This window comes from Schistocerca serialis, chromosome 6 (genome assembly GCF_023864345.2).
Source record: "Schistocerca serialis cubense isolate TAMUIC-IGC-003099 chromosome 6, iqSchSeri2.2, whole genome shotgun sequence".
Taxonomy (NCBI): domain Eukaryota; kingdom Metazoa; phylum Arthropoda; class Insecta; order Orthoptera; family Acrididae; genus Schistocerca; species Schistocerca serialis.
This window is the reverse complement of record NC_064643.1, coordinates 604,710,438-604,730,819: the sequence shown is the minus strand read 5'-3', so window position 1 is coordinate 604,730,819 and position 20,382 is coordinate 604,710,438. Positions and strand designations below refer to the sequence as shown.

General features: G+C 40.6%; 2 non-coding genes across 2 annotated transcripts; one reads left to right on the top strand and one right to left on the bottom strand.

The window, feature by feature from the left end:
• Positions 1–295: 295 nt before the first annotated feature.
• Trnav-aac (transfer RNA valine (anticodon AAC)) lies at positions 296–368 on the bottom strand. Its single transcript has one exon. It is a non-coding gene; the product is annotated as a tRNA-Val (tRNA).
• Positions 369–1,902: 1,534 nt separating this feature from the next.
• Positions 1,903–1,974, top strand: Trnap-agg (transfer RNA proline (anticodon AGG)). The gene has a single exon. It is a non-coding gene; the product is annotated as a tRNA-Pro (tRNA).
• Positions 1,975–20,382: the final 18,408 nt, after the last annotated feature.

Sequence of the window (20,382 nt, the reverse complement as noted above, 5' to 3'; positions counted from 1 at the left end):
AGATGACGTCTACTACCTGTATAAGTCTCCTCAATAAAATAATTGTGTGTGTGTGTGTGTGTGTGTGTGTGTGTGTGTGTGTGTGTGTGTGTGTGAAGTTGTGAAACCCTCTTAGAATCACCTATACTTATTAACAAGACAGAATGCTATCAGCAACAGCGTCTCCACGACCGAGTGTGGAGTTGACTACTTGGGGACAGAAAATTTTCCGCAGTTACACGTGCAAAGTATACTAACAATTTTCTTCGGTGACTGTACATCACTATCATTAATTCTAATAAAGATAAAAAAATTCTGTTTCCGCCCGGGATCGAACCGGGGACCTTCCGCGTGTTAGGCGGATGTGATAACCACTACACCACGGAAACAGATGGTAAAGAACGACTAACGTTTGATTCTTCCGCTGGTAATTTCTCCTTGATTATACATTAATTTAGATTTTGTGAACTTGTTTTCTGTTGACATGCCAGTTGCCAACATTCCAAGCATAAAGCAATATGGGAAACGTGGTAAAGGCGACAAGGTTCTCGCTTTAGCTTATACGAATAATAAAACAATTGTATTGTAATCCTAAAAGGCAACTGAACTATTAGATTCAGATTATTATCATGCCAACAACGTCTGTGACTATCTCAGGACAGTCTGCCTGTTTATACATTTGTTTAATTTAAATTGTATGAACGTCAATGCTCTTAGTTGCAGCAGGTGTGATATTCTTCGAACAATGTAACAAGCCGAAAGAATAAACATTATGGGATTCCAGAAGAAATTTAACGAATTACAACAAAGAAAACTACTTATGCGTCTTCATACCATGAAATTACAATTTTGATTACCAGTATAATAATGTATATATCATAGTGTGACTTGTATAATTATGATCTTCGTAATAATGTATTCGTGTTAAGGATGTACAGGAAGCTTTGTTCTGTCTAAGTGCGCTGGAAACCATAACAAGCATCTAATTTATTCAAATCCGCCCTGCGAATCCTTGCACAAGTGTGCAATATTTCATCCCTCGAAGTAGCCTACTTTGGGTATATGCACTCAGTTCTCAGCTATGGGATTATGTTTCGGTTGGTAAGTGCTGGAAACATACAAACTATTTTCAAGATACAGAAAAGAGCTGTTCGAATAGTAAAAAATAGCAGTAACAGGGCACAGTGTAAAGAGCTGTTCAAAAAGTTACAAATTCTGGCAGTTCCGTGTGAATATATTTATCAGAACATAATGTATATAAGGGAAAACATCTGTATACCACAAACAGTACAATTCACGACCATGGAACCAAATCCAGACACTGTTTAGATCTAAACAGAAGAAACAAGTCAAAAACTCAAAATGGTGTATTATATCATTGTATTAAATTGTACAACAGATTACGACTAGAAATAAAAGATGTAAATTATCCCCACACCTTTAGTTAAATATTTACATTATTACATTGCAGATAAATTTTTAAAATAACTGTAGAATAATGTTCATGAACACTGTACTGTGTACCAAATTTAACTTTACGTGATTGGAAAAGTAGAAGTATAGGAGAGGTATATACTGTAAAGAGACATGTTTATTTTGTAAGAAATGTTGTACAAACATTTGACGACATCCATGCAATGTATATTGTTCTACGTATGAATCAAACTGATTATCAAAATTCTATTTAAATCTGATAAATACTGCGAACCAAATGTTTTCATGACTATGATCACTGCTATGTTACCGCCTATTAGCGTTGATCAAAATTCTTCCCTTGTATTCCGTGAAGTGTACCTATATATAGTTTTAACCTAGTTTCTCTCTCTCTCACACACACACACACACACACACACACACACACACACACACACACACACACACACACACCATGACCACTTTGACTATGCAACGAAGACACATGGCGGCTCGTTGGTCTAGGGGTATGATTCTCGCTTAGGGTGCGAGAGGTCCCGGGTTCAAATCCCGGACGAGCCCTACTTTTTATCCACGTTCTACCAACCTAAAATAGAAAAATCGGTTTAAAAGCGAACTGCAGGTTTGATAGATTTTTCCTTAATACGGATAGATGGTGGAAAAGGAATTTTGAAGCTCTTGTTTACGTTTTTACCCGGGTTTTCGAAACGAAATTAATTGCACAGGAGCTAATTATAAAATTCTATATTTCTTGCTACCTTGTATAAATACTGGAAACTGCAACTTTAATTTTCTTTATTATTAGTTTATTGCACTAACTAGCTTTCGAACTTGTTCAGGTTCATCTTCAGGTGGTGCACATGGAAGTGCACTGAATGATGGTGGGTTCTGGCTGTGTGACAAGTAAACAGACTGCTATATGGTCTTGAGTAATACCGCAGTAATTAATTATCTTTGGACAGCTCGCAGCATACACAATAGAAAGCCATTACCTATCTTCATGTCACATAGGAAGCACCAGCATCACGTTTTGGAAATTAACATGCAACTTCCTTGTGCACTATATGAAAAAGAGTCGGAAAAAGTTTTTAAACAAGTTAACGGAATAAACGAGTAATTTACACAAGTGGCTGGTTGTAAATTTCTGAATATGTATTGAGTACACAGTCATGAGTTCTACAGCAAACGTAATGGGTAAGCGGAGACATCTATTTCGTAGGGAGAGAGGGTTATAAAGAGGGTGTCCGAAGTAAAAAAAAAAGTGTTTTCCAATGCTGAGGACCAGCGCACTGTCACCGTGGGACTGTTAGCGAAATGTTAGCTTTTCTCTTTCTTCGGGGAAGGCTTTACCATTTGAGCCTGAACTCCACTCCAGTTAAGTCTTCTGTGACCTGTCTGTATCTAGTAACCGTGTCATCGACAGGTCATTATAGAGTAATTTATCTTCCTTCAGAGGTCTTGCGTGCAGCAGTAATATATCTTTCAGTTCGTTTTACAGTTTGAAAATGTACACTTCTGTGTTCGCGAAAGAGTATGTTTGCGAGCATTACATTGCAGAAGTATGGTTCACTGTTGGTGTAACAGCACATATCAGTCAGTCGACGCATCTTCGGAAAAGCGTTTTTCTTAATCGGGGGAGGGGGGGGGGGAAGGAAGGAGGATTTGGTCTTACAAAGCCATCTTCAGTTTTCGTGTGAATTTTTATATAAATATGCACTCAATGACGAAGAAATTGAAGAAATGTATGATGAAATAAAAGAAATTATTCAGATTGTGAAGGGAGACGAAAATTTAATAGTCATGGGTGACTGGAATTCGAGTGTAGGAAAAGGGAGAGAAGGAAACATAGTAGGTGAATATGGATTGGGGGACAGAAATGAAAGAGGAAGCCGCCTGATAGAATTTTGCACAGAGCACAACATAATCATAACTAACACTTGGTTTAAGAATCATGAAAGAAGGTTGTATACATGGAAGAACCCTGGAGATACTAAAAGGTTTCACATACATTATATAATGGAAAGACAGAGATTTAGGAACCAGCTTTTAAATTGTAAGACATTTCCAGGGGCAGATGTGGACTCTGACCACAATCTATTGGTTATGACCTTTAGATTAAAACTGAAGAAACTGCAAAAAGGTGGGAATTTAAGGAGATGGGACCTGGATAAACTAAAAGAACCAGAGGTTGTACAGAGATTCAGGGAGAGCATAAGGGAGCAATTGACAGGAATGGGGGAAATAAATACAGTAGAAGAAGAATGGGTAGCTTTGAGGGATGAAGTAGTGAAGGCAGCAGAGGATCAAGTAGGTAAAAAGACGAGGGCTAGTAGAAATCCTTGGGTAACAGAAGAAATATTGAATTTAATTGATGAAAGGAGAAAATATAAAAATGCAGTAAGTGAAACAGGCAAAAAGGAATACAAACGTCTCAAAAATGAGATCGACAGGAAGTGCAAAATGGCTAAGCAGGGATGGCTAGAGGACAAATGTAAGGATGTAGAGGCCTATCTCACTAGGGGTAAGATAGATACTGCCTACAGGAAAATTAAAGAGACCTTTGGAGATAAGAGAACGACTTGTATGAATATCAAGAGCTCAGATGGAAACCCAGTGCTAAGCAAAGAAGGGAAAGCAGAAAAGTGAAAGGAGTATATAGAGGGTCTATACAAGGGCGATGTACTTGAGGACAATATTATGGAAATGGAAGAGGATGTAGATGAAGATGAAATGGGAGATACGATACTGCGTGAAGAGTTTGACAGAGCACTGAAAGACCTGAGTTGAAACAAGGCCCCCGGAGTAGACAATATTCCATTGGAACTACTGACGGCCGTGGGAGAGCCAGTCCTGACAAAACTCTACCATCTGGTGAGCAAGATGTATGAAACAGGCGAAATACCCTCAGACTTCAAGAAGAATATAATAATTCCAATCCCAAAGAAAGCAGGTGTTGACAGATGTGAAAATTACCGAACTATCAGCTTAATAAGTCACAGCTGCAAAATACTAACACGAATTCTTTACAGACGAATGGAAAAACTAGTAGAAGCCAACCTCGGGGAAGATCAGTTTGGATTCCGTAGAAACACTGGAACACGTGAGGCAATACTGACCTTACGACTTATCTTAGAAGAAAGATTAAGGAAAGGCAAACCTACATTTCTAGCATTTGTAGACTTAGAGAAAGCTTTTGACAATGTTGACTGGAATACTCTCTTTCAAATTCTAAAGGTGGCAGGGGTAAAATACAGGGAGCGAAAGGCTATTTACAATTTGTACAGAAACCAGATGGCAGTTATAAGAGTCGAGGGACATGAAAGGGAAGCAGTGGTTGGGAAGGGGGTAAGACAGGGTTGTAGCCTCTCCCCGATGTTGTTCAATCTGTATATTGAGCAAGCAGTAAAGGAAACAAAGGAAAAATTCGGAGTAGGTATTAAAATTCATGGAGAAGAAATAAAAACTTTGAGGTTCGCCGATGACATTGTAATTCTGTCAGAGACAGCAAAGGAATTGGAAGAGCAGTTGAATGGAATGGACAGTGTCTTGAAAGGAGGATATAAGATGAACATCAACAAAAGCAAAACAAGGATAATGGAATGTAGTCTAATTAAGTCGGGTGATGCTGAGGGAATTAGATTAGGAAATGAGGCACTTAAAGTAGTAAAGGAGTTTTGCTATTTGGGGAGCAAAATAACTGATGATGGTCGAAGTAGAGAGGATATAAAATGTAGGCTGGCAATGGCAAGGAAAGCGTTTCTGAAGAAGAGAAATTTGTTAACATCCAGTATTGATTTAAGTGTCAGGAAGTCATTTCTGAAAGTATTCGTATGGAGCGTAGCCATGTATGGAAGTGAAACATGGACGATAAATAGTTTAGACAAGAAGAGAATAGAAGCTTTCGAAATGTGGTGCTACAGAAGAATGCTGAAGATTAGATGGGTAGATCATGTAACTAATGAGGAAGTATTGAATAGGATTGGGGAGAAGAGAAGTTTGTGGCACAACTTGACCAGAAGAAGGGATCGGTTGGTAGGGCATGTTCTGAGGCATCAAGGGATCACCAATTTAGTATTGGAGGGCAGCGTGGAGGGTAAAAATCGTAGAGGGAGACCACGAGATGAATACACTAAGCAGATTCAGAAGGATGTAGGTTGCAGTAGGTACTGGGAGATGAAAAAGCTTGCACAGGATAGAGTAGCATGGAGAGCTGCATCAAACCAGTCTCAGGACTGAAGACCACAACAACAACAACATGCACTCAATGAATTTTAACAAAAGTAAGGTGTAAACAATTTGACACAACCAAATAATACTTCGAGTAATTTTGTTTTAAGTGTCCATTGCTTTTGTTATATTAGAAATTTCTTTTTTCGGCGACCCATTCTAAACCAGAATTTATTAAGTTGGTTGTAGTGTCAATCTGTTGGAAAGTGCTGGATTACACTGAACTGAAGAATCACTGTATCGTAAAGGAAATATTACTACAATTTTTCCAATTGCAAGATAATTTCTCCAGCCGACTATTTTAATGACAATCTAATGCCCGCGAGGAGCATACTGATTGCAAAAGAGGAGAGGGCTCCGCTAAGGGGTCAAGACCAACTTCAGGCAGTATCGCTTGCACTGCCACGAAATCAATGGGCAAGGACTTAGCTGGTCAGCTTGGGGTTCTTATCCAACTCATCTGCCTCTTTTGGTAAAGTTTCATTGCAAAACAGTTATGATCACGTCATTCTACTCTGTTAAAAGTTTAATTGCTTTAAATATCATAAATAGTCTATCAATTAAAAAAAATAGTTCGTCATTTCGCCAGAAAAAAGTTGCGGCCACTAGCCAATCTGAAGAAATTTGGTCTCTGTATTACCTTTCGTTAAAAAATCTCTTTTCAGTGTCTTCAGTCGCTGGTAAATGTTAGTGGTTCACACATTTCCTAAGATAAGGTGTACGGTCTTTCAGAGATACTGCTGAAAAACTGCTATAACGACACATATTAATAAACATTCACAGACATGACGTGCTTTATTGTTATAGACAGCGAGCAGCCGTTTAAAGAACCGCCTCCATATTCCTCCTCCCCCTCCCCCCCACCCTCACGACCGTCGGGACAAGCGACCTTAACTGAACAGTCCGTATGGGAGAGGTGGTTTGTGGGATCCAATTAACTGGTGTGTGCTATACCAACGACAGGGTAACTACTGGCAGGGTCTCCCAAACCCGGCAGGGCTCCAGACGAAACAGGTCTCCACAGGGGATTCAGAAGAAGCATCCCACGATACCTGTCTTGTTATCCTCTTCTCTATTTCCTCTGCTTTTGTGTGGCAGCAGTGTGTCCCTTAATGTGGAAGCGGAAGATCCTTCGCAACCAGGACATCGGTTAAGCACATATGACTCATGATGCGGAGGGTTGGACAGCGTTCTGTAGTCAAGCAGAAGGCAAGATATCTAAGCCGTATCGCCCGGAAATGAAAACTTGGCAGGTGCCAGACCAAGAGGTAGCAGGTTCACCAGGGCACTCGGGGCTGTCGGCTGATAGCACGCAACCACAAAATTAGTCTCTCAGAAACTAGAAGGAGAAATAACTGGATGGATTGGTCTGAAAACGGAAACTAGTACTGGATTTTGAAATCCAAGGACAGTGAAAAGGCGGGAAGGTTACGAAAAGTCGAGAAAGAGGCATGGAACTATCGCCTGGATACACGGGACTGAGTGAAACAAGACGGCCATAATCCAAGGGAAGTTTAAATACAAAATGGTGGCTTGCTGCTGTAAATAGGGCAGACAGGTGAAGACGTGACGCGAATGAATGATGTAGGGCTCCTATTGTCACAAAACTGCATTAGGAGATTACTGGTGTGTAAACCAGCCGCAGAAAGGGTAACAACTCTACACTTTAAAAGAAATGTGTGAAATACTGTAGTACAGTGCTATTGTATGGATATTGATGGGAATATAGCACATCCTTGGCCAGCGCTACCTTTCTTTAGTGACGCGGTTCGATCCATGGTTAGTTGTAAAAACTCTGGATTGACGAGATACGTGACATTTATATAGAAGGAAATCTAGTTACGCTGTATCGGGTCATAATGTCAAAAATATGTATATGTGTCATAAACACACTTTTACCTTAGAAACAGTGTTTACTGTGCGTTGTCTCCTCCTGTTAACTGGCTTAGAGGACGCTGGAGCAACGAGGACTTGCTGCAAAAAGGTACGGCGTCGTTGAATGCTGGTCACCATACGCGCGAAGGCGGCGGTCATGCGACGCTGAAAGACGTCTCGTTGGAACAACGGCCTTAGATGATTATTATTATTATTATTATTATTATTATTATTATTATTATTATATTATTATTATTATTATTATTATTATTATTATATTATTATTATTATTATTATTATTATTTCCTTCACTTTCTCAGACGTTAAGTCCGGTTAAAAATGGAGTTACGCGGACCTTGATCAAGCGTCACTTCCTTTTAACTGTACGGTATGTGTTATATTGCCTTTAGGAACTTTCGGGTAATTGAACATGTATCAATAATTACGGATTTCTGTAGATGTATATATATGTTTGGATGCAGCTGTATTGCATTGATTTACTGGTGGATATTGTGTGGTATGACTCCTGTAGTTGATAGTATAATTGGTATGTCAACTTTATCCTGATGCCACATGTCTTTGACTTCCTCAGCCAGTTGGATGTATTTTTCAATTTTTTCTCCTGTTTTCTTTTGTATATTTGTTGTATTGGGTATGGATATTTCGATTAGTTGTGTTAATTTCTTCTTTTTATTGGTGAGTATGATGTCAGGTTTGTTATGTGGCGTTGTTTTATCTGTTATAATGGTTCTGTTCCAGTATAATTTGTATTCATCATTCTCCAGTACATTTTGTGGTGTATACTTGTATGTAGGAACGTGTTGTTTTAAAAGTTTATGTTGTAAGGCAAGCTGTTGATGTATTATTTTTGCGACATTGTCATGTCTTCTGGGGTATTCTGTATTTGCTAGTATTGTACATCCGCTTGTGATGAGATCTACTGTTTCTATTTGTTGTTTACAAAGCCTGCATTTATCCATTGTGGTATTGGGATCTTTAATAATATGCTTGCTGTAATACCTGGTGTTTATTGTTTGATCCTGTATTGCAATCATGAATCCTTCCGTCTCACTGTATATATTGCCTTTTCTTAGCCATGTGTTGGATGCGTCTTGATCGATGTGTGGCTGTGTTAGATGATACGGGTGCTTGCCATGAAGTGTTTTCTTTTTCCAATTTACTTTCTTCGTATCTGTTGATGTTATGTGATCTGAAGGGTTGTAGAAGTGGTTATGAAATTGCAGTGGTGTAGCCGATGTATTTATATGAGTGATGCTTTGTGTATTTTGCTAGTTTCTGCTCGTTCTATAAAGAATTTTCTTAAATTGTCTACCTGTCCATAATGTAGGTTTTTTATGTCGATAAATCACCTCTCTGCTTAATGTGAATCTTTCTGTTGCTGAATGTATGTGATGTATTCTATATTTGTGGCATTGTGATCGTGTAAGTGTATTGAGTGCTTCTAGGTCTGTGTTACTCGATTTCACTACTCCAAATGAGTAGGTCAATATTGGTATGGCATAAGTATTTATAGCTTTTGTCTTGTTTCTTGCTGTCAATTCTGTTTTCAGTATTTTTGTTAGTCTTTGTCTATATTTTTCTTTTAGTTCTTCTTTAATATTTGTATTATCTATTCCTATTTTTTGTCTGTATCCTAGATATTTATAGGCATCCGTTTTTCCATCGCTTCTATGCAGTCGCTGTGGGTATCCAATATGTAATCTTCTTGTTTAGTGTATTTTCCCTTGACTATGCTATTTTTCTTACATTTGTCTGTTCCAAAAGCCATATTTATGTCATTGCTGACTTCTGTTATCTTTAGTAATTGGTTGAGTTGTTGATTTGTTGCTGCCAGTAGTTTTAGATCACCCATGTATAGCAAATGTGTGATTTTGTGTTGGTGTGTTCCAGTAATATTGTATCCATAATTTGTATTATTTAGCATGTTGGATAGTGGGTTCAGAGCAAGGCAGAACCATAAAGGACTTAATGAGTCTCCTTGGTATATTCCACGCTTAATCTGTATTGGCTGTAATGTGATATGTGATATTATTTGAATTTGTTTGGATATTACGTGTGGTTTTCCAATTTTTCATTACTATGTTCAGGAGCTGTATTAATTCAGGATCTACTTTGTATATTTCCAATATCTGTAGTAACCATGAGTGGGGTACACTATCAAAAGCTTTTTGGTAATCAATGTATGCGTAGTGTGGCGACCTTTGTTTAGTTTTAGCTTGATATCACCTCTGTATCTATTATCAGTTGCTCTTTACATTCTCGTGCTCCTTTGCAGCAGTCTTTTTTCTTCATTTGTAATTTTGTTCTGTGTTGTATGTGTCATTAATTTCTGTGTAATGACTGAAGTTAATATTTTGTATATTGTTGGTAGGCATGTTATGGGGCGATATTTAGCTGGGTTTGCTGTGTCAGGCATTTGTGGCATCATCTTGTATGTGTCTGTTTCTGCTTGTATCCACCGTGCATGTCTATTATGTTGTACCGGGTTTGACCATATGTTGCTCCAGAAGTGTTCCATGTCTTATGTTTGGTGGATTGTCCATTTTAATGTGTGTGTTATCTATTGTCTGGTAAAATTTCTTTTGGTTTGTGTTGAATGTTTGGTTTTGTTTCCTTCTATTTTCACTTTTTTTGTATCTTCTAAGTCGTTTGGCCAATGCTTGTAATTTCTGCTTCTTTTCATCTAATTGCTCTATCGCGTCTTGTTGTGAGATTTTACCTAACCTTTTTCATTTTTGTCTCATATTTCATTTCTTATAAATTGTGTTGGTTGTCCAATGTCTTTTCTCAGTTTTTCTATTCTAATCTGTAGCCTGTGTTGCCATGCTGGTTTTGTGGGTTTCTTCTGTGTGTTGGTTGGTTCTGATCTCTGCCTAGTGTGTATATTTAGTGTACTGAGTGCTCCTATATAAACCAGTAGTTGTAACTCTTCCATAGTTGTGTTTTCATTTATTTTGTTGTGTATGATTGTGTTGATAGTTTTTATTGTTGTTTCGACTTGTGGGTTATTTGGTGGTCTATGCAAGAATGGTCTAATGTCTGTATTTGTGTCTTTGTATTCTATATATGTTAGCTGAAATTTTTCTTCTATATCTAACATCTGTGTCACTTCGTGTTCTATTTGTGCTTGTTCTGGTGGCTGTCTTAAGATTTCGTTTTTCTCTGATTGTTTAATTGGTGCGTGTTGTTCTTTGTTTGTTTGCTCTGGGATGTTTGAGTCCACTACTGTATTTTCTTCTTCTTCTGATTGCACATTATTTTGTTCCAGTATTTGTTGTACTTGTTGTTTGATGTTTTCTAATTCTGACTGGGGTATCCTGTTATTTTTTATTATTACACGGATCTGATCAGCTAATCGTTGTTCTGTTAAAAATTTTAATTCTGGGTATCTAGTAATAAATGTTGTGTATACTTGTGATCTGTATCCAGTTGTGTTGGTTCCTAGGTTTGTTGCTTGGTAATAACAGAACATGAGGTGTCGAATAACTTCATCTGACCATCTCATCCTCTGTCTTTGTTTTCCTTCTAGGGTGGTTGCAGGAAGCATATCCTGCAAAACACCTCTATTTGGATTTAAATCATTTTCCAGTTGGCTAGCAGTGTCGTTACCATTGCGGGCGGGCATAGGGTTCAAGCGTCGTCCCTGACCATGACGGCGCTTGTCCGAGGCTTCTTTAGTTCTGTCCTGAACCAACTAATCACACTAAAAGGGGTGGGGGTTAGCCCTATTAGTGGTTTGTTCTTTTCGTCGCCTTTTACGACTGGCAGAACATACCGGAGGCCTATTCTTTTCCCGGGCCTCCACAGGGATGATTATCATCATTATTATTATTATTATTATTAAACGTTTATTTTATTTGAGAATGGGAAAAAGATGAAGTACTTTGTATGATCTTAATTATTATCTGCCGTTGCCTGAATAAAAGCTGAACAGGTATTATTAATGTAAATTTTAAACCTCTGTTGAAAAGTTATTTATACCAAGAATGTTAGTCTTAAATCTTACCCACATCATGTTATTCAACAGAAGTCGAATCACTGAGTGTGGTTGAGAAAACGGAAATGGACTATCTTCGAGACTGATATTTTCGATGAAGTGTCTTTCGGATTTGGAGCCAATATTAACTTTCAACATCAGTGTTGAGAGGCTATTACATGCTTTTTAAGTGATCTACAGTCTTCCAAACTGAAAAGGTGCCGTAATTTCTGAACGTGACGTAACGTTAGAGATGTGAGTTACATAGCTGCGCACATGACTGGCTATATGTGCTAATATCACAGGCTATCTTAGCAATGGATAACTGTATGTTGAGCTGCAAAAAATACGTTATTGCTTAAGACTATGAGCAGATTTATTTATTACAGTTACGCAGTTAATGTCCGCTAGGATGAAGTACTACTTCGGAAGAGCCGACGCTGATATCGATCCAATCAATACTGGTGGAACAGTTTGCAAAATTCTCGTAAAGTTAAAGCCTTTGCAGGATAATTTTACAAGCCAGTGTGAAGGCTAGTTAGCTGTTAAGAGCCTTGGAAGACCGAACCGATCATCATATATTATAACAGCTGCTACTATCGTTGGAACAGTTAATGTCCGCTAGGATGAAGTACTACTTCGGAAGAGCCGACGCTGATATCGATCCAATCAATACTGGTGGAACAGTTTGCAAAATTCTCGTAAAGTTAAAGCCTTTGCAGGATAATTTTACAAGCCAGTGTGAAGGCTAGTTAGCTGTTAAGAGCCTTGGAAGACCGAACCGATCATCATATATTATAACAGCTGCTACTATCGTTGGAAATGTGTTGTTATTAATGAATGACACTGTCAGGTCGACTGACGGACACGGTGAAGAAGTAGTATGAGCACGTTGACCCGCCGCACTATGCACCCACTGAAGTGGCAGAGAGAGAGAGAGAGAGAGAGAGAGAGAGAGAGAGAGAGAGAGAGTGTGAGTGTGAGTGTGAGTGTGAGTGTGAGTGTGTGTTTTACATAAAGCTAAGTGGCGTCCTTAAGAACACTAATTGCAGAAAAGTAAAAATTTATAATGGGAGACTGAACGCCAAACTGGGCTCAGAAAACGAACGCGTTGAACACATTATGGTCGTCCACGGTAATAGGAACAGAAGTGTGGATAGTAAACTGCTGATATGTACGCTGAACGTGACCTGGTCGTTGGAGGTATACTGTTTTCAAATCTTAACTGCCATAAGATTGCTTGGTTCTTGCCGCATCATGTTAGCGTAAATGAAATAGACCACACTTTGTTAAGTGTGAGGATCAATGACAGTGGCAAAATGGAAGCAAGTTCAATCACAGAAACAGAAAAAATTGATTTGGGAACGATGAAATACCAAAGTTCACAGACAGATCTCCCCTTAAACTACAAATCGCATTTTAGGTCCTCTCTGCAGCTAGGAATTGAAGCACCTCGGCAAAAAGTCAGTGTTATCTAGATGTTGATAATATCTTAGGATGTCAGACATCAGAACCGTCTTAAATTCGATTAAAGATTCACTTAAAGGTCGACTGTGTAAAAGACCTGTTTTCTGTTACAACGCAGGTGTCTTGGTGCACAGTAGAGAATTCAAGACAACATCACTCCTGGCATTCACTGGTGTTGAAAGGAAGTACGACTTAAATATTACGTCTGTAACTTCTGTCGCGGAAGTATGGCGTAACACACAACTCTAAACATCGAAGCTACAAATTTGTGCGCCGCAAGGGAAATCTCATTGAGCCAATATGGTTAACAACTAGAGTCCAGCAGGACGTGTTTTTCTTCAACCATTTTGCTTACTCATTCTTGGCTGAGTTGTGAGAAGAGTCGCAACAGGTAGGAGGAGGAATCCAATGGCGAATCTATTAACGTCTGGAGGATTTGGACTTTGCAGACGACTGTTGTATTACCTTAGAGGCTGACATATGAAAGCTAAATTAAACATCCTCAAAGAAGGAGCCTCAAGATAAACGAAGGATATGAGAGTAAATTCGGGAACATCTAAGAGCACTCGTCAGTGGCGGACACACTTGTTGCTGGGTAATCTGGTGACAAACGATGAAACTGGGCAAGACCTGAGGAGCTGCAAAAAGAAGATACAGGCAGCCTTTATAGAACTGTATCCAGTTTAGAGAAACCAATATCACCTGCAAAACCATACTTCGTATTTTCAATACGAGTGCGAAGGCCGTCCTATACGCCAGTGAAGTAGACACGAGTACACGCCAGCTACAGATCTTCATAAATACAAGAAGGGGGGGGGGGGGAGCGGGATCAAAAATTTTCCGTTTTGAGGGTTCTGGTGAACGTAAAAGCAACGTAGCGCGACGCAGATGAGGGTATACAAGCACCGACACGTCGGCAAGGGATTACTGTGGCATTCGTGTGTCTATGATATGTGTGGGTAAGTTTGGGAACGTCAACTATGTGGACGTTATCACCAAATGCGTCCAAACAGGACCAACTTGCTGTTCTTTTCTTGGCTGCCGAAGGACAAAAACAGACACCCACCGAGAATGAAGAATGTGTATGGGACGCAGCTTGCCTGTCGAAAACCACGGTTGTTGAACGGTGCGCAAAGCTGCGTGCTCGTCGCCATTCCACGCAAGAAGCCTGTCGATTTGGGAGGCCAGCAGATGCGAGAGACAATCGAGCGCCTGCACTTACGATTTTTCCCACGCGATTAACAAGCCTTTAATGCCTTTAAACACGCCATGAAGGGTCGACGATTCCTGTCAGAAAAGGATGTACAGCAGGCAGTTACGATCTTCTTCGCGAACTACGTCACGTTGTTTTACCAACCGAGTTTCTCCAACATGGTGCATCGGTAGGATGATTGCCTCAATGCTCATGCGGATTTTGTATCATTGGCATACCGATTTTTGACCCCACAGCCTTCGAAGGGAAACCTTTTGGTCGCCCCCTTATAGGTGTCTCCGGTGCGTCGTGAGCATCTGATGGAAGAATAAACAAGTAATGAGAAGCTCTGGAGGGAAACACACCAGATAAGTACAGCAGTTTAGATGTGTGAGAGAAAGAGAAGGCCGGGGTACACACTGAGAAAGCCACACTAGGCAATCGAAAAGAAGGCACTGCAATTGAATCCACGTGAAAGATAGAAGAGAGGCAAGCCCAGAGCTACACAGAGGATGGTGGAAGGGGAAGCAAGGACAATTTCCAAGTCCTAGTCGAAATTGAAAGAAATGGCTGACGAAAGATAGATGGCGAGTTCTCCTGAACCTGAAGCTCTATGACCCCAAATCGTCCAAAGAAATGAACTCAAGTAAGTCAAGCTTTTAATCCACTTGAGGAGACGGCACGGCAAATTTTTGTGCACTTTATGTAGAAGACTTTTGTCTGTGTTTACCTCAAGTTTTCGACAGTGAATGTGACATGAAATTGGTAAGCCGCTATTCCCCAAATGTTTTGAAGTAATGATCATCGTTTCAATCTTCAAGTGTGATGCAAGTTATCTGCATACTTTGGGGGTGATCACTTCTCACCCAAGCTGTATGGTCACGTGGAAAGTGTCACTACCGTCAGGCAATATGTCAGCAGAAACTGTTATTACTGCTAGTCAACCCCTTTTGCTATTCCACTTCTATATCAAGCAGTGGGAGAACGAATCTGTGCCTCTATTAAGTAGCTTTAAGTGTTAAAATGTAGTGAACCTCTGCGACTTGAACTCTGCCGTCAGAAATGTGTATGGAACGTTCAGCTTCCATGTTGTGGTGGTTTTGGGTTTGTGGTACAAATCTGATCAACGCAACGTGATAATGCAATGTATATATGTCAGAACAGCACTTATTCTACAAGTTAGAAATTATAAATGTAGTGTCTACGTATCATCAAGCTGATTCACACGACCCAAGTTTGATCAGCCAGAACATTATGACCACCTACCTAACAGCCGGTATGTCCATCTTTGGCACGGATAACAGCAGTGTTGCGTCGTCGCATGGAAGCAGTGAGCCCTTGGCAGGTCTCCACATAATCCCTGATCAGCTCTGACACCTCGTTCAATGAGATCCCATGTGTGTTCGATTGGGTTCACATCTGTCGAGTGCATTGAAAGGTCTCTGTTGGATTCCTTTCATGTTTAATTTCTTAAATCTGTTGTCATTTATGGAGTAAATTCCTCTCCTAAATTTACTGTGGCGTTTCTGACTATCTGGGAGGAGACTGAGTAGTGGAATGTGTTACTTTTACACATAAACAAGAACGATCTGTCACACTACTACACTTTAAAACACAGTTTATATATAATTCATGTCACACAGTCTCATACGGAACCTACATCCGCTTTCTTTTATATACTGTATATGATAAGATACTGTCATCCCCCTTCCCTTCTGTGTGAGAGTATGAATGAGCAAATGTATTTGTAGTTGCATGCTTGAGGGTAGCAGACAAGCCTGTCTGCTAGAGAACAGTAGGACCAACGTCGGAACAGGTAGCTACGCTTCCTAAAAGCAAAGAGGTTTCTATCCTTAGTATGGTTCTGTCCGTCCGTTGTCATGTTGGTATAGGAAGCTGCCCCTCTGGCCACTTCCGTTTGTCTTTGTGAGCTACCCTCAGGAAGCACGCTCGGCAGTAGGCAGTTGCTGTGAGACCGTGGCGAGCGTCTGAAGTGGTAAGATCTCCGGCTAAGCGCGTGTCTGCTAAGTCCGTAGGACAATGGATTTCTGAAGTTCAGCCTAACTGAAAACTTAATACCTTGATTTCAGATTTAGCTCTAAAATATCTAATGCTATCTTAAATTGCAGCGGAGTGTAATTCTCGTGTGAAGTTCAGATTATTTTGCGGTAGTTGCTTTGTCATTACTTTGTGAGTAAAGTGGAACCACGTGTTGATCAGTAACTCTAACTAAGTTCATCAATCTTAAATGTGAATGCTTGTGTGATTATAACGTCTCGTCTTGACAATATTTTACAATATAGCAACTTTTCTTTGTGCTTTTCTTTATGTTCAACCCACGTGGAGTGTACTTTGCGAGACCAGTACCACGTGCTTATATAACTGACCCATCAGGTTAATAGTAAGACGTTAGTAACCAGTTCAAGGTTTTTCTTTTGTCAATTGCTTTTCGATCGAATTTATTTTAATTATCAAAATTACTGTGGAGTTATACGCTTTCTGTAAACCAAGTTGACCACGTGGAGCATGTGGTGTAATCATCAAAGTAGCCTTCAGCTATTCTTTTTGGGAAGATTTCACAAAGAGTTAATATGAATTTAGTATACCAGTGTGTGGTAATTACATGACGGACAGGTTTGTGTTACGAACGTAATTTCTTTGGGTGAAAACTGAATCTGTTGGTTGTGGTTAATTTCTTCTTGCTTATGTTTCAACGTTCTTTGGGTGTTGTTTTGTGAATGCAGTGTTGTAGGCAGTCTCCCAATCTTGGCTCCATATTTGATGTGTTCCGTAAGATTAAAATCTCACATTTTTACAATCCTTAAACAAGGCACCAGCTCAGTTATAACTCACGTATAATATGCTGATATTTCAATGAACAATCTTAAAATAAATTTCCAAATATAAACTGATTTCTTTCTTTTTATTTAAATTCTCCTTTTTATATATAGATATATTACCGGTTGTTGTATGACTGTAAAAGATTATAATCAATGTTAGTCTGATTGGTAATGCGGTAAACCTAGACTAGTTACCTGGTGAAACAGTTGCGCAGTAATGCACGGTTAACTTCTCCCCAGACAGCTCACAGCTTTTAACCCGCTTTTATTCTACTATTAGCACCCGATTTCAGCATAGCAAATTCGTGTAGCAATATTACAGCATGGCGTATTATCATGCTGAAGAATGCCACTGCCGTCAGGAAACATGGTCGTCATGAAGGGGTGTACGTGGTCCACAACCATTAGACGATACTGCTTGGCCGTCAAGCTGCCTTGCACGAACTCCACTGGACTCAAGAATGCCGACGTGAATGTTGCCCAGAGCGTAAATGAGCAGCCTCCAGCTTGTCTCCGTACTGCAGTACAGGAGTCAAAGAGCTGTTCGCCTAGAAGACGATGAATTCTCGCCCTTCCATCAGCATGGTGATATAGTTGTCGGGATTCCTCAGATCATGCAACGCTCTGCCATTGTGCAACGTCCACTGCCGATGGTCTTGTTCCCATTTCAGTTATAGGTACCGATGTCGGAATGTTCGGTACTTTGCCCAGCATTATAGTCTGATGTTAGTTCTATCACCGTTCGCTGCCTATCCTGTTTTACCAGTCTGCCCAGCCTACAACTTCCGAATAGTTTCGCCACATGCTGAAGACACCACACCATACCCGAAATGCATGTGCCGAACCTCTGGATCACCACAATCTGCCCTCGGTCTAACTCAGATGGTGCGCCTTCTTCATTCTACACACGGACAGCATGCTCGCCGATACTACATGCACTGTACGTGCGTCTGACTAGGAGTCCTTCCTTGCCAGGTGACACTGCTATTGACTGGACGGATTTATATCAATAATAGTTTGGTGGTCATAATGTTCTGGCAAATCAGTGTATATTGCTAATGCTAGTACGATGTTCATGTTTGGAAGACTGTCTTATGGCCTTTCTGGAGACAGAACAACAACATGTACTCCATCCCATTCAACCTGTCAAGAGCCTGTCCAGTGCCTGTAAAACAGAATCCCACTGCTGTATTTAGTGAAAAAGGACTTGGTCCTACATGGCAGAATTCAGTGCTACCTATACACTATTAATTTTAGAAGCACAGGAGCACCCCTGGAGAGGCGGTTTCATACAAAAGTTCCTTGATTTCAGTAGTATTTCTGGTGGTTTTAGGATTGCTTCTGTGTCTTCCTGTCTTATGTGGAGTGAGGCTCTGTTGTGTAATGTAAAGGGGATAGCATAGGAGATGCTACTCCAGCCTGCTGGGCTGTTGGGTGAGAGCCGTCAGCAGCAATGCTGGCAACCAACTGCCTACGCACTGAACCATGTGAAGTCCATGTAAACTAGTGCATTTATGGCAATACAAAGAACTAATGTGCATCTCTATTTTTTAAAATTTGGGTTTTGGGTTATTTTGAAGCTTCCTGCACTTTTCATGTTTGCTGTCATTTTATATCAGGCCATGCGGAGAGTGGTTGCAGTGCCCCCGTACCCCATTTCACATTACGTTATTGAATGGAAGTATGTGTGTAGTGTGTGTTTGCATGGAGCTGGGCTGATTACCGGCAGCTGAAGTCGTCACGTCTTACGTGAAAAGGCAATCCGACCGGCTGACAGCCCTGCCCAACCTCCCAGGAGCAGTGTTGGTGTGTTGTGACTTGGCTCTTAGAGGCTACCATGGACAAGTGGTGGCAAACCTCTCGACCACAGAGACGAAGCTCTCTCTGAAAAAGGATTTTTTTACATAATGACGCAAGTGTTCCTACTACACAGCACAAAGTTTGGACTTTTAACTTGGTCGGCGCAGCGGCATGGGAGCACGCCTGGAAAGCCCTGCCCATCTCAGCCCTTGTTTACTTAGACACGAGCAGAGAGATCCAAACTTAGGAGTTACAAGAAGCAGTACACTGTAACCATACACCACTGAGTGAATAGTAGCTAGAAAAAAATAGGTCAAGGAGGTCATTATCCAAGCCTGGAAATGCACAAACATCCTTTGTTTCTGAGGTCACACAGACAATACTCCATAACTTTGAATCTGATGACACCCAACCTGTACCATTATGCCCTGGTCGCCATGTTCAATCGCCATCTTGTATTCCAGCTCAGCCATCTTGGATTACGGTCACAGCGCCAGTGCGTATTTCGGGCCATCCAGCATGATAATGCATCATCTCAGATTATTGAATTCCCCACCATTTTGTACATAGGGCGCTTAGCTCTTTTCAGATGGGGGGGGGGGTAGGGAGTCGAATCGCCGGTGACGTCCAGCAACGTCATCAGTGACATACCTTGGCGCCCGTTCGGTCGTTCTCTCCTAGCCTACCTACTTGTGCCAACAACCTCCGACAAATCACCGTACCCTATTTCCATAGCGTATTGGCGACATTGCACAGGCACCGTTGCTGGTCAAATACAATAGCGGAACCTGCAGGCTTGGCTAGCATCTGTGTTTCCATATTTTTGTGCAACCGCTGTTTCATGAATATAAGTGGGCAACACAAACTTTTCGGACTAGGTTGCAGGTTCTCATGTTCTGAAACGTGTTACTGCTCTAGCGTTAAGCAGTAGACATTTCTGAAAGTAGTTGCTCTGTTACTTGGTCCCAGCTAGACGTGTACTTGATGCCCCAAAGAGGATTGTGAACTTGGAAACTCCCCAGTAGGTAGACTGGCTGGAAGCAGCTGTACCACTAATTCAACCATCTCGTGGTAGATATGTATCTGTCTTAAGGTGAATTGGTATTACAGACTGTTACCTTAACTGACATGAGGTCACTCTCCTGCCACAGTTCCTGATGTAACGTTTAGAGGTACCTGCTCACCAGCTGTCCAAACGTACACAATCCTATCCGCATCATCCCCAGAACTTTGTCTAATGTGGTATCGACCATTAGATGTAACGAGAGGCATACACGCCAGTATAAAAGGAGGCAGGCAGTGTTGCTTGGTCGGTGGAGGAGCTGCGTCGGTGAACGGACCTCAGTGACTTCGAACGTGGATTACTCATTGCGTGTCACCTGACTAACAAATCAGGGTGCCATTGTCACCTAGGGTGGCAGACTCTGCGTCTACCTTGCCATTCACTGCAAATAACTCGAGCATGAAAATTTGGTTTATCTATGCTCACTTGTGTGTCCTGAAAGAGTGCCTCTAGTCGGGTAGTGCGGTAGCATGTTTTCGCTCCAAAAATTTTGTTCACCGAACGTGAT